The sequence below is a fragment of the Lithobates pipiens genome, unplaced genomic scaffold, assembly GCF_037356315.1.
Source record: "Lithobates pipiens isolate NorthernLeopardFrog02 unplaced genomic scaffold, aLitPip1_a1.2 Scaffold_19, whole genome shotgun sequence".
Classification (NCBI taxonomy): domain Eukaryota; kingdom Metazoa; phylum Chordata; class Amphibia; order Anura; family Ranidae; genus Lithobates; species Lithobates pipiens.
Window position 1 is genome coordinate 455862748 of NW_027507764.1, and position 15916 is coordinate 455878663.

At 42.2% G+C, this 15916-nt stretch overlaps 1 long non-coding RNA gene across 1 annotated transcript in view; it reads left to right on the top strand.

Annotated features, from left to right (window-relative positions):
• The window catches only part of LOC143998352 (uncharacterized), a 72649-nt gene extending 57227 nt beyond the window's left edge, over nt 1-15422 (top strand). Inside the window, exon 2 of the long non-coding RNA XR_013277873.1 lies at nt 14982-15422. This is a non-coding gene — a long non-coding RNA (uncharacterized LOC143998352). The remainder of the gene's footprint in view (nt 1-14981) is intronic.
• Nucleotides 15423-15916: the final 494 nt, after the last annotated feature.

Here is a 15916-nt window from a genome sequence, read left to right on the forward strand (position 1 = left end):
CTGACCAGAGGACATTTTTCCACATGTTTGCTGTGTCCCCCACATGGCTTCTCACAAACTGCAAAGGGAACTTCTTATGGCTTTCTTTCAACAATGGCTTTCTTCTTACCACTCTTCCATAAAGGCCAGATTTGTGCCGTGTACGACTAATATTTGTCCTGTGGACCGATTCTCCCACCTGAGATGTGGATCTCTGTAGCTCCCCCAGAGTTAACATGGGCTTCTTGGCTGCTACTCTGATTAATGCTCTCCTTGCCTGGCCTGTCAGTTTAGGTGTGTTCCTTGGCCTTCATGATGCTGCTTGTTCACTAAGGTTCTCTAACAAACCTCTGAGGGCTTCACAGAATAGCTGTATTTATATTGTGATTGTATTACATACAGGTGGACACTATTTACTAGTTAGGTGACTTCTGAAGCCAATTGATTCCACTAGGCATTAGTCAGGGGTATCAGAGTAAAGGAGGCTGAATACAATGCACACCACACTTTTCAATTTTTTTTTGTAAAAAAAAATTGTAAACCATTTATCATTTTTCCTTCCACTTCACAATTATGTGCCACTTTGTGCTGGTCTATCACATAAAATCCCAATAAAATACATTTACTGTTTTGGTTGTAACATGACAAAATATGGAACATTTCAACAAATCCAAAGTACTGCCCAGCAGTCTTTCTGTATTGCCTGTGGTCAGTCTCCCTGTAGCTGTACCTGTTCCACATTAATGACTCAAACCAGGTACACACTAACAGTTATTTTTTTCTGCAACCTAGCGGGAGTTGGTCGGATGCTGTTTTTTTTTTTGAACTGGCAAATGTCTCCCGACATTCTGCCCGTGTGTACGGGGCCTTAATGTGCCTTGTTATGTGCTGTGTCTCTAAATGAAGACGACCAGCTTGGTAAGGCACTGCTTTGCTTCCTCATATCAGAGTCTCCAGCAAGGAAAACTGTTAGCAGAATAGCAGGCATGTCCTAATCTCCTGAGACTAGGTATACAGCTATGAAGCTGTTGACACCACATTATCTGTATGACAATGAGTAACTTAAAGCCCCAAACCCCCCAAAATAAATGGATCCTGCTCCCTTAAAGCATGTTATATGACACAGTGCTTGTCCTGTGTCAATTGGCCCCCTGTAACACCTAAAAAACCTGGCTGATCCTTCCCAGTTTCTCCCCACCCATCTGTAAACTGACCACAGTGTATCATGGCTGCTGAGCCCTGACACTGTGGTCAGTTTATGTGCCTCTGTCATCAGGAGCCTACTATCTGCTCTCCTCTTTGCTTCTGTGTCCTCCCCCCTACCCTCTTTGTCTGTGTTTGAGTCCCCCCCCCCCTTCCTGGTGCTCTCATTACACTAACCTGTATACACCATCAGCACTGCCTCCTATTGCAATGTCCCCCTCTGTGAATGATTTATAAATATAAATGCTGTAAATACCCCATTTAGAGCTAAGATAGCGATCACATGACCAGCCAGCTCTCTCCTCCTCACCTCCTCCCCTCCTCCTCCCCTCCTCCTCCCCTCCTCCTCCCCTCCAGACTGACATCAGCAGGGGAATCTCAGCCCCACCCACTGCATCTCTCAGAGGAGGAAAGGAGAAAGCTGGCTGGTCATGTGATCGCAATCTCGGCAGTGAAATTCGTTATTTGCAGCATTTATTTTTATAAATCACACACAGAGGGGGATACTACAATAGGAGACAGTGCTGATGGTGTATACAGGTTAGAGTGGCTTAACAACCACTTTAAGATGGTCTTTTTGTATGTTAGAGGCTTACATAGAAAATTTAAGAAAGCCATGATGTTCAAATATCTAAAGCTGATTTAACTATACACCCTCTTTATACAGGAGACTCCCTTAAATAGTAGCAAGGTCCCAGGCCTTGGATGGTAGTAAGGTTCTGAACCTTTAGTCCTGGTAAATGTTTAAATTCCCCCTCCTTTACAGCCACAAATATTGTATGACATTATGGATAAATTGGCTCCATTTATGCCTCTTCCAATGTATCAGGACTGTGAATGGATCTATATCCACTAATCTGTTTACCAAATATGAATTCTATAGGAGCCTATATGAACCTATCCTCCCATATGAAAAAGATTCACTAGCAAAGTGGCTCCTGTCCCCTCTTGTAAGAAGTCTGTTTGCAGCAAAGCAGGCATTTTAAATGTGCTTATCACAGCCAGAAATGCATATATGTTAGGGCAATAAAGGGTACAGCCACAGCACCCCAGCTAGCACTGACAGACGTTGCACAGCAGAAGCATTGCAGCTGCCACTCCTGCCACTTGTCCTGACAGGCAACAAAAGTTCAGTAGGTTGGATTCTCTTCTTAGCCCCTTCTTGGCACTGGTTACATGGCTAGGGATTAAGGATTTAGGATTGGGGAGAGATGTCAATTTCTGTTGTACTCTGCCTACTTACCTGTGCATTACACACTGTCGACCCCTGTATGACTCTTGGTTGTGGCACAGTAATTAAAGAATATTTATGGATACAAGAACTGACATATGTTGCCATGTACATAGTGAGTAGGCACAAGCTTGAAGTCCCTCTCACCAGGGATGTAATTGTGCCACAGCACCACGTAAATGTTTTCCTCTAGGTGCATGAGGCTAACCCCCACTGAAAAAAATATCATGAAAAAATAGGCCATGATCACAATCTAGAAAACTGAGCAAGCTATTCATTCCAAAATAATAAATCCCCTGGTCCGTAAAGATTTCTGGCAGAATGGTATAAATTGCATTTAATTTGTTGGCTTTCAAATTGCAGTCTCTTTATACACACTGCCTGGAAATGTACACATTACAAGACTCTTTGCTTGAAGTTTAGTGTGTCAGTTTGCTCCTCAAACCTTGCAAGAACCTTCAATCTTGCCCTTGTACCCATTGCTCCTTGAACATGGATTTTAAGAGACTAATGTCCTAGTTCAAAATCTCTTCAAAGGCATCTATTTTCTAGTGGCCAAAGATCAAACTGTGTTCATCCAGGAGAAGTCCACTGATAAATCTGCACAGGCTTTTCTGTCAAATTTAGATCAACCGTCCCAAAATAGGCACTAGAGCTTTTGTGGCAGCTATAGAAAACACCTTCCACTCGATTGAAAGGTCCTTGTGTGGATGTGCTTTGCACTCTGTTGCCCCTTTTCCCGATGTTTGCCTTATTGATGGAGCCATTGCTCATATCCCTCCACACTCCCAATTACATTAGGAACCTGCTAATTGGCAGTATTGAAGCATGCCTGGCACTTTATGCGGATGACTTAGGTCTATTTTGTAAGACCCTGGCCACTATTGTGAGGAGTACTTATTTTATAAGTAAGGATAGTATTGTAAATGTATTTTCAGCTTACTCTGGCTTGAAAGTAAAGTAAAGTCTAATATCCTCCTGTTAGACCCAGGGACTAATGACATGGCATATCCAAATCCCACAATAAATCAATACTTGGGGGTCTAGATAAATTGATAAAGTATCTGACTTTATTTCCTTCACCCCACTGATCACTCTGCTTAAATGATAGATCTCCTTAAATTTAAAATCCTGCTAATGTCTCTACCTTCTCAGGAAGAGGTCCAAAATGTGTACCTATGGTCATTTTTCTACCCTGGAATAAATTGGCACACCCTTCCAGAGACCTGCTTACAAGGTGGTCTGGCCCTCCACAACTACAATATGCTGCCATGGTGCTAGGAGTAAAATGTTACATATGAAGCCTTGGGTCACCTGCTTTACAGTGGTTGCCAGACCCCATACAGCCTCTCTATATATCTCTATGCATGGCAGCCCAACAAATTTTCTGCCCATCAATGGTTACATTTTCCCCTCACATTTTACTATAACACAACTCTCATTTTCCTGAGATCCCAGACCCAGCAATTTGGGTGGTTAAAAGGATAAAAACCTTAGGCAACATAGATCAAACCAATACTTTTTTCACCGTCGATGACTAGAAAGTGCGCTTTGATCAAATTCTTACCTGTGGATATCTATCCATCAGTATCTCACACATGCTGGGATTATCAGCATTCACCCACTGATTTCATCCATATCTTTTGGAATTGTCCAATGATTCAAAACTTCTGGACAGGGGTCAATCATTTCATAATCAAGATTACTACATTCACTATTACTCCATCAATCTCAATTTGTCTGCTGGAGTTGGAGGAAGATTGCCTTGACAACAGCATTTTGCTGTTTTATGTACCTTATGCTATGATTCTGACCTGGAAGAATTTTGACTCTCTCACTCTAGCCTTCTGAAAAGGTCTGGTCAGCTCATCTCTACATTTCTAAAGGTCCACCTATAAACATCAGGCTTGTGCAACTAAGTTCAGTAAAGTATGCTATTGTTGGCTTTCCATCGATAATTTCAATAACAGATTTTCACCATGTGTTATATGCCCTGTATACAAATTAGCAGGCCCCAAGCTTGCTCCTGGGAAACCAGGATTACACCTCCGTGTCTGCCAAAGGGACAGGGCTGGTTGCCTTACCGGTGGGAGCTTTTTATGGTTGGATTTCTTGTGATCTTCGGATGTGCCCACTGAGTACTATATACACTTAATTTCTAGCTGAGTCTGAATTGTGCTCAGTTGGGGCAATGCATGTCATGCCTTTTATATGTCATGTTTGCTTTGTACCTGCTTAGGATGTGCCTTTTTCCTTATTTTCTTACTGCACTGGGATTTGGGAAGGGAGATGAGAAAATTTGGAGCTGAATACTCTGTTTGCTTTTCATCTCTGTTAGATGATTAACCCATTCCCGCCAAGCGTACGCAGAGTTGCGTAATCGGCTTTCGGGGGTTATACCGGGATGATGCCCAAAGCTGCAGGCATCATCCCGGTACTGTTTTTTAGAGCAGGCAATCGGCTATCCAGGGATAACAACCAATGCGGCTAAAAGCCACTCGGCTGTTATCCCGGAGGAGCGGGAGGGGACGTCCCCACTCCCGCCACCTCTTGCTGCTACTGGCGGCTAGGGACAGACTGGAACAAAGCCGGAAACGGCATCACAACGTCACTTCCTGTTTACTCAGCTGCCAATGGTGCCAGTTTAAAAAAAATATACAGTATTCAGAATCAACGAAAAACAGCGATCTGAATACTTTGAAGTGCAAAGGAGGGAACGGGGGGTCTTTTAGACCCCCAATCCCTCCATAAAGAGTACCTGTCACCACCTATTACTGTCACAAGGGATGTTTACATTCCTTGTGACAGAAATAAAAGTGATCAACATAAAAAAAAAATTCAAAGTGGGGTGCCCCTTAAAAAAAAATTAGTCAGCAGTTACAAATACTGCAGCTGCTGGCTTTTAATAATCGGACACTTACCTGTCCCAGGGTCCAGCGATGCGGAGGAACGAAACTCCACTCGTTCCCCCCTCCGCTCGGCGGTGCCGGCATTCTTACTGTGGGCACCCGGGTGTGGCTGGCCGTGACATGCCACGCAATCATCTGGGACCTGTCACGTGTCCCAGATGACTGACTGCGCTAAGGGGAGGTGATGTTGGGTTCCCGGGCACTGAAGGAGGCAGACTATGCGGGACTCCCTAGCAACAGGCAATTAGAGGTGAGTTAAAAAAAAAAAAAAAAATATATATATATATATATATATATATATATATATATATATATATTTATATTTATTTATTTATTTTTTTGGAATTTTACTTATTTATTTTTTTTTTTTTTTAAGGAAACACCACTTTAATAATATAAAAATAAATAAAATAAATAAGAATTTTTTTTTTTTAAAGTGTCTCCATCGCCACGAGCTCGCACAGCAAAGAAAACGAATACGGGAGTCGTGCCCGCATATGTAAACGGTGTTCAAATCACACATGTGAGGTATTGCCGTGATCGTCAGAGCGAGAGCAATAATTCTAGCACTAGACCTTCTCTGTAACTCTAACCTGGTAACCGTAAAAAAAATGTAAAGCGTCACCTATGGAGATTTTTAAGTACCGTAGGTTGTCGCCATTCCAGGAGTGCGTGCAAATATAAAGCGTGACATGTTTGGTATCTATTTACTCGGCGTAACATCATCTTTTACATTATAGAAAGAAATTGGGCTAACTTTACTGTTTCGTTTTTTAAAATCCAGTGTCCCTTTTTCAAAAAGTTGCGTTTAAAACACCGCTGCACAAATACCATGCAACATAAAATATTTGCCATTATATTCTCTAGATTTTCTGCTTAAAAAATATATATAATGTTTGGGGACTTTAAGTAATTTTCTAGCAAAAAATACGGATTTTAACTTGAAAACACCAGATGTCAGAAATGGGCTTAGTCATGAAAGGGTTAAATAAGAGTATCAAAGCTGATATACTTTAGATTGTATCTGTATATGTGTATATACACTCGCCACTTTATTAGGTACACCTGTTCAATTGCTTATTAACACAAATTGCTAATCAGCAAATCACATGGCTACAACTCAATTAATTTTGGCATTTAGATGCGGTGAAGATGACTTGCTGAAGTTCAAACCAAGCATCAGGATGGAGAAGAAAGGGCATTTAAGTGACTTTGAATGTGGTATGTTTGTTGGTGCCAGAAGGGATAGTCTGAGTATTTCAAAAACTGCTAACATACAGAAATTTTCATGCAAAACCATCTCTAGGGTTTACAAAGAATGGTCCAAAAAAGAGAAAATATCCAGTGAGCGGCAGTTGTTTAGACGAACTATGCCTTGTTGATGTCAGAGATCAGAGGAGGATAGGCAGACTGGTTTGAGATGATAGAAAGGCAACAGTAACTCAAATAACTACTCCTTACAACCAAGGTATGCAGAATACCATCTCTGAATGCACAACACATTGAACCTTGAAGCAGATGGGCTACAGCAGCAGAAGACAACATGGTTGCCACTCCTGTCAGCTAAGAACAGGAAACTGAGGCTACAATTCGCACAGGCTCACCACAATTGGACAAGAGCAGGTTGTAAAAATGTTGCATAGTCTGATGAGTCTTGATTTCAGCTGCAACGCATGAATCCATCCAGTTCGGGAGATTTACATTATGGATCAGGGGTCAAGTCCTGGGGAAAAAAGTGTGGGAACTCACCCAAGATACCCCCACCTCAAAAATAAAAAAGTATGTGTACGTATACAGTATATATACAGTATCTCACAAAAGTGAGTACACCCCTCACATTTTTGTAAATATTTTATTATATCTTTTCATGTGACAACACTGAAGAAATTACACTTTGCTACAATGTAAAGTAGTGAGTGTACAGTTTGTATAACAGTGTAAATTTGCTGTCCCCTCAAAATAACTCAACACACCATTAATATCTAAACCACTGGCAACAAAAGTGAGTACACCCCTAAGTGAAAATTTACAAATTGGGCCCAATTAGCCACCCCCCCTCCTGTGTCATGTGACTTGTTAGTGTTACAAGGTCTCAGGTGTGAATGGGGAGCAGGTGTGTTAAATTTGGTGTTATCGCTCTCACTCTCTTATACTGGATACTGGAAGTTCAACATGGCACCACATGGCAAAGAACTTTCTGGGGATCTGAAAAAAAGTTGCTCTACATAAGTTGCTCTACATAAAGTTGCTCTACATAAAGATGGCCTAGTTTATAAGAAGATTGTTAAGACCCTGAAACTGAGCTGCAGCACGGTGGCCAAGACCATACAGCAGTTTAACAGGACAGGGTCAACTCAGAACAGGCCTCACCATGGTCGACCAAAGAAGTTGAGTGCACGTGCTCAGCGTCATATCCAGAGGTTGTCTTTTGTAAATAGATGTATGAGTGCTGCCAGCATTGCTTTAGAAGTTGAAGGGGTGGGGGTCAGCCTGTCAGTGCTCAGACCATACACAGCACAGTGAATCAAATTGATCTGCATGTCTTGCCTACAGTCAAGCATGGTTGTGGGAGTATTCCAACATAATGACGACCCCAAACAAACCTCCAAGATGACCACTGCCATGCTAAAGAAGCTGAGGGTAAAGGTGATGGACTGGCCAAGCATGTCTCCAGACCTAAACCATATTGAGCATCGGTGGGGCATCCTCAAATGGAAGGTGGAGGAGCGCAAAATCTCTAACACCCAGCAGCTCCATGATGTTCGTCATGGAGGAGTGGAAGAGGACTCCATTGGCAACCTGTGAAGCTCTGGGGGTTAAGGGTTAAGGCAGTGCTGGAAAATAATGGTGCCCACACAAGATATTGACACTTTGGGCCAAATTTGGACATTTTTACTTAGGAGTGTAATCACTTTTGTTGCCATCAGTTTAGACATTAATGACTGTGTGTTGAGTTATTTTGAGGGTACAGCAAATTTATACTGTTATACAAATTGCACACTCACTACATTGTAGTAGTGTAATTTCTTCAGTGTTGTCGCATAAAAGGATATAATAAAATATTTACAAAAATATGAAGGGTGTACTCACTTTTGTGAGATACTGTGTATATTTTTTAACAAATAAAGTGCAACATTTATTGTAAAGTGGCAGTTATGAGGACACGTCCAAAATTCACATGCATTAAACAAATAAATATAGAACAGATGTAACAACAAAATTTAACCTGTATGCTATACTAACATACTATACTATGCCCTCCTGCTCCAAGGTGTCCACCCACATGTGTTGCTCTATGCAGAGGAGTGAGGCTGGGAGTGCTGAGTGTGCTGGCCCGGGGCCCCTCTCCTCAGGCTGCCTGTATTGATTGTGCAAAGTGGGACAAAGGCCCCAGGCTGCTCGCTCCTCAGTGCCCATCAAATGCAGCCTGATCAGTGCCCATCAATGCAGCCTGATCAGTGCCCATCCATGCAGCCTTACCAGTGCCCAGCAATGCAGCCTGATCAGTGCTCAGCAATGCGCCCTTCCAGTGCCCATCCATGCAGCCTGATCAGTGCCCATCAACGCAGCTTTATCAGTGCCCAGCAACATCAGCTGTGTCAGTGTCTGGATGGGTCTTGGCTTCGAATATCCCGGCGCGCCCGTCCTCCCCTCCCTCGGTCCTCCTCCTTCAGAGGCTGCTGTAACAAGGTCCCACCTCCTATAAAACTCGTCACACTGATTGAATTTGCCAGGATTGGATCAGTGTTCCACTTATCACTGGAGTCTAGGAGGCGGGAGGGGAGGACAGCGCGCCGGGATGACACCCCCGTTGGCACACCCACACTACCTGCCACAGATCACAGTCCTGCCGGACACGGCTGATAATGGGAATGGCCTTCCTGCTGTGGAAAAAGTACAGGAATGCCGTTCACATGCATTCTCGCAGGATTCGAGCCCTGTCATGGATGTGCAGCCGAAAAATCTGCAGAAACTGCGTGATGCTATCATATCAATATGGACCTAAATATCAGAGGAATGTTTTCAACACTTGATGAATCTATGCCAAAAATAATTAAAGCAGTTCTGAAGACTAAAGGGAGTTCAACCTGGTACTAGCAAGGTGTACCCAATAAAGTGGCCATAAATGTATATATAGCTAATATTCTATATATATATATATATATATATATATATACACATAAGTTCTCTCACGCTATTTATACACTTTTTTTAGCGCTATTAGACATTCTTAGCTAACATTTTTGGAGATGCCTACTTTTTTAATTTTGCATATCTCAGTTTTTGTTTCTGTGTATATGCTTGGCAATACTACACAGAAGGCATGTGTGCTATATAAAACATCATCAATCATCATGGCCTCTGACTGCAGGTATTGAGTTGAACAGGTGAACACATAATGTTTCCTGATTTATTAATTGCCCATTACAATGTCTGAAATTGATTTGTAATGTTGGCAGTACAATAGCTATGGAGGAGAAGGATGAGCACAATGCAGCACACAACATCGGATTATACTGAGCCTCATATAAAACCAGTGTTCATAGGAAGTACATTCTTGTTGCATATAGAAGCTAATCAAATTCTTCTTGAGAAGTCTGAGCTGATTGGATGCTTAAATCAGCAACATTTTTCTTTAGAATATATTTCATACTTGAGACCTGTTGTAAGTAAAATGTATCATGGAAAGCAACTTAAATAGAAAAGGTTCCACGTCCTTTCCTTAGCATTTTATGAAGCATTTCTATCTTTAGAATTTTGATACCAAGACAAACACTCATATATCATTTATATTGCTGCAGCCCTTCTACCAGAGCAGGAACGAATATATGGCTTGACCCTTTTGAAAGGAATTTACTAAATGGATAAAACAATAACTACACCGTTATTAGATATGTGTATACATACCACAGGAAAACAGATCCTTTATTAGAGAGTTAAACAGTTTCAAGGTAATGCATTGTGCTAACATTATATTGCTAAAAGAATTTCCAAAACAAAAGCATTGCATAGATTATGTCTTGGCAACCCAGTTGTCAATCTCTAGCACATACTGTATTACTCTTTTGCTGCATTCAAGCGGTACATAAAAATGAAAACCATCCTAACATTTGTAAATACATACTGTATATATCTTTATATGCTGTATATATAGTGACAGGCTCAGCTGGTATTAGATGTGAATGTGAAAGGCAGGGACACCCACCCAGTCTATGCAGATTTGCCCTGCACTTTTGTTCAGCAAGGCAGCAAATATAAAGTTTCAATGCAGGACAGCTTTGTAGAGCATAAAAAAAACATATGTTCAGCTGGTCTGCTAGCCAAACTCAGATCAGTTCCTGACTAACACGGATCCCTAAAAAAAAAATAGGCAACACCAGTTTAACCAACATAGAGAAAAAAAACAATACTTTTTTAGTTTTCTGTCAGCACTCAGCCTTTTCTCTAAGCCCCTGTACACACGGTCGGAGATTTCGACAACCAAATCCGTCGGATTTTGTCCGTCGGATCTTGTCCGAAACTGTTGCATACACACGGTTGGACAAAGTTGTCGAAAAATCCGATCTTTCAGAACGTGATGACGTAATTTCGTTACGATGGGACTACATTCAGGCTAGTAGCCAATAGCTTTGATGTAGGAATTTGATCTGAGCATGCGTGGCACTTGGTCTGATCAAAATTCTCTACACATGATCGGAGTATGTCTGATCGGACCAGTTTGTCGGGAAATATTTACAACAAGTTGGAAAATTGGGTCCAACGAATATTCAGACGGAATCAGTCCGATGCATACCACACACAGTCGGATTATCCGACAACACGGTCCGATAGGACACATTCCGACGAATTCTCCGACCGTGTGTACAAGGGCTTAGTACACCCACAGCAGAGAGAGGGAGAGAGCCCTAAGCATATAAAACCTGTGGGCAGCTGAGACTAATAAAGAGGTCTGGCTGCAAAAATGTGGACCCAAGAATAGAAACTTTATCTCAACCAAAGCTCTGCAAAGCCTTTGGGCTCCAGGACCTAGACCATAGACACTAAAAGTTTTTTTTTTCATATTAACCACAAACCCTGGAGCCCCTCATCACATGTATGTAAGAAACCTAGGTGACACATACATACCATCCACACGCCTTCCAGCCAGTGCCTTACATATCGTCTCCCCTGCTCAGACCTGTGAGAAGGAGGACATTTTGTAGCAGAACCTCAGGATGCCATCCATTTTTGGAAACTGAAAAAGTGATTCATTTCCCCATCAGCACAGTTAAGAGAATCCCTCCTGCAGACTCATTGTGTTCTCCCGACAGGCTGATTGTATACAAGTTGATCGATCAATCAACTTGGGTACATTTAGCCTGCCCATACATATGTTGTCTATGGCCAATTTAAATTAAATATCCAAATTCGGGTCTAATGCCATACCCCAGGTGGATGAGTGGATAGAAAGGTTGGGTTCGGCCAGGTACATTACCACCTATTAGCAAGTTATTTAACAGCCAGGGCAAAGACCAGTATCTGTTCCTCCCACTTGATTCACACGGGTCTCCTGCCTCATTCCTAGGTATGATGGACTATATTCTTAAGTCCCACAAGACATATGCTCCCAATGAAGATGTTTTCATTTTTAGCCTTCATTGGGATTCCCACCTAGGCAGTTCTATAATCTGTCCATAAGGCTAGGTTAACAGCCAATCCACAAAATACACAATAGACCTGTAAGAAGGCCAGTATCCAGACTACAGCATTGGACAGGGGGTCATAAAGCTTTTAACGGACAAGACTGAAGCAATAAAAGCTGGCCCGGCCAGTGTAAAGAATACAAATAGGTTTGTGTCTTTCTAGGGATTGTAGCATACTGCTTCTGTTGAAGACACATGTTGGAAAAAATTGTATCGATCAGCGACTGCAGCCAATTAGCTGCAGCCAATGATTAGTGCATTCCTTCATCCACCTGGTTTGTACATGTAGCGGCCACCACCCGTTGCAGGACGGCCTTGACTTAATGGCCTTTCCGGTTACCTTCTCTCGGTCTGCTCCTCCACGTCTAGGGGTTCCCAGGTTTGATACCCAACGACTTGTACACTGACACAGATGAAGTCCTTTCAAAAATGTTTATTTTGCAGAAGAATTTCACAAACACAGTCTGTTAGGGAACAGAGGGCACGGGTGAAGAACTCAGGCACCTTGAACTGCAGGTTTAGCAAAGTCTCTATTTCCACCCAGAGAGTAGCCACTCGCAGCTGGGTACTTCAATGCTGAACAGATCTCTAGCCAGAGATCATGGCAGTCAGCACGTTGAATCAAACTTGAACAATCAACTGAGGGTATACAGGAACCTTTTTCCAACCGTACCTGGAACGTTTCCCGCTTCCTTTCTGGTACTGGAAAATTGTCCTTCCCAACTCAGTAACCAGGCATTTCTCAGGATGCCACTTGCCAGCCCTCCTCCGAAGAGTTCTCCCCACTTCCACGAGCTGTGGTGTCCCTCCAAGCCGAGAGCACACCTGGACACTTTGAGTCCTCACTCAGTTACTGCGTCTCAGACCAGCAGGTTCCGAGACTCGGGAACAGACGGATCCCTACCCCAGACCAGGCAGGTCTATCAGGGGCCACTAACAGGAACATGTTGCGGGATGTCGAACACCCCGTGACCGGGACCCCTCATGGGGCTAGACCACACGGGTCTCACGAACAACTCTGGAAACCCTGAACACGTGACCCACACCTGTTTAGGTACCCCCTCCCAGACTTCTCAGTGAGCCCCGGCACTCCCGCTGATTGGCTCAGACAGGGCCGATACCAAAACATCCAACCAGACTTGGTTCTAGCCTGTCATGTGCACCTCACCGTTCACATGACCAGGCAGAACTTCTAAACACAGCCTGGCCAGACTGGTGTTAGGCCTAGGCCTACCTACAATAATTAACCCTCAGAATCTTTATTGTCCTGAGGCCAAAAACTAAATTTACACTGCGTGTGACATTTGATCCCAAATGTCATCCGCTACATATAAGACTGAGGAATCTTTTTTTCTTTCAAACCATTGGCTGAGTGGGGAAAAAACTAACAGTGTATGGCCAGTTTTGCTTTGAAACATACAGTAGAAGGTCTACTTACAAATCTCACCAAAGGGTTGAAGTTCACAATGGTAAAATGGAACAAAGGGAGACAAAGAGAGCTGTGTAAACTAACCCCTGCAGAGAGTTGTTATTTAATTGTGGAAAGGGAATGTCTGGCCATAACATGTATTGAAGAGTATAGTGCACTCCAAACCAATTGTCAACCTTTCATGTTGCAATGATTCACAATTAAAAGTGCTGTTCTTATTCCACAAATGGTGGAAATCACCAGCATGTGATACATTCAAACATAAATAATTTAGAAGTCACATAAAAAGCAGGGTGAAGTCATGGAGCTCTAACCAGCTCTTTTATCAGGTAAATAGTGACAAAATCGAAACTCCACATCTTCCAATAAATAGTCCAGCAACCAGAGATGACTTCCCACCTAAGGCCTTATTCACATGGATGATTATTTGCGTGTCCTGTGCAGGGCTGTGGTTTGCCTTCACAGACATGCATAGGTGTTGCATGCATCCTTGTGTCAGCAGTCCCATAGATGTCTATTGGGACATGTAGCTGCACGAACACAGTCATTGTGTCTAGAGATAGGAATACCCCAAAAAAAAAAAAAACTGTAAAATTGTGAAAATTGGGTTCTTGTTCCGTTATTTTTCCAAAGCAGTTTTTTGGGGTTTTTTCCAGATTTTTTTAAAAAATGTGGAATGTTCTTTTACAGTGATCATTGATAAATAATATATCTATGACATGGAATACAAACTATATAACGTGAAGACCTTAAAGTGGTTGTAAAGTCTGAATGTTTTTATGCATGAAGGTAAAAAAACCTTCAGTGTGCAGCCCCCTTCTGAGCCCCCTAATACTTACCTAAGCCCGATCTCGATCCAGCGATGTGCAGGAGACCCGAGGTTCTCCTGGGTCTCTCCATCCTGATTAGCTGAGATGCAGTAGTGCTGCTGTCAATCACAGTCATTGAGGTGGGAGCGGTGGGCAGAACTGATCCGCGCCCTTTGTGTCTTATGGAGCGAGCATGCACAAGTTCCCCCATAGTAAGCGGCTTGTTATGGGGTAATCAGCAAAGAGGGAGGGGATCCAAAAAGAGGAGGATCGGGGCTGCTCTGTGCAAACACTGCACAGCGCCGGTAAGTATGACATGTTTGTTTTTTTCTATACATTTCTTTTCTTTATAGATTTTAGAGATTTTATGTAAAGTCTTATATTATTGCAAGTTCTCTAAGCTGAAGACAAGTAAATCCTGGAATACAATTAAAGTAACACTGTAGTTCTCAATGCTGTTCTTAAAGAAGAGAAATGTGCTTTTCTGCTACTAGGGAAAGGCTTCAGTTTAGTTTGCTTGTGAGCTCCATCTTGTACCTCTTGATTGTTGCGATACAGTAGATGATAGCTTCTGTCCTCTCAGGCCTTAATTGACAGGTAAGAGTGTAAATTTGTCTGACAAATTAATTTATCTTGATAACCTTTAAATTATTTCTATTAATATTCTGCACCATCACAGCATAATGTTTACCTATTGTCTGGCCATTAAATTGTTTTTTTTTCTTTCCCTCTTCTCAGTAAAATGGTGAGACCAACATCTAGCATTTGGAAACCTTTCCACGGTGCAATTTCTGCTGAGAGAAAAGCTGCAATTTGCAAATATTGGGAGAAGAAATATTATTTTCCAAATGCTACAAGAATGACAAAACACATCCTTGCATGCCAGAGGTGCCCTAAAGGCATTAAAAAGTACTTTTATGGAATGAAATGATGTGGACCATAATAAAAGTGCGAGTAGCTTTTCCCTTCAGAGTTCTCTTTTTAGAAACACTCTTTCTGCTGCTTTTGGATCATCACAAAGTGTTTCTTTTAGTAAGGAATTGTTGCAAATCATTGCCTCAAAAAAAAAAAAAAAAATACACAATCACTTAATTTCTAGATAAAATGACACCTGAAAATCAGGAGAACATTTCATTGTTTCATAGTTAGTAAGGTTGAATAAAGACACTAGTTCATCCAGTTCAACCTTCGTAGTGTATGTGTAATGTTGATAACCATTTCCTATATCCCTGTACATTGTGTTCACTAAGATGCAAGTCCAAGACCCGTTTAAAACTATCAATACTTCCTGTTGACACCACCATTTGTGGAAGAGAGTTCCACATGCTTTACGCCCTGACAGTGAAAAACTGCCTACCCAACTTAAGGTTAAACCACTTCTCCTCCAATCTCATTGTGTGGCCCTGTGTCTTATTAGACTCCCTGAGACTAAATAATTTCCTACCTATGCTGGGAATACCATTCAGGTATTTGTATATCGCTATCAAATCTTCTCTCAAGTGTCTCTTCTCCAGGGAGCATAAGTTTAGTGCTTGTAGTCATTCCTCGTAATTGAGGTCATCCAGTCCCCTTATTAATTTTGTTGCCCTTCTCTGGACTCTCTTCAGTTCCAGCAGATCCTGCCTGAGTATTGGTGACCAGAACTGGACAGGATACTCCAGATGGGGCCGCAC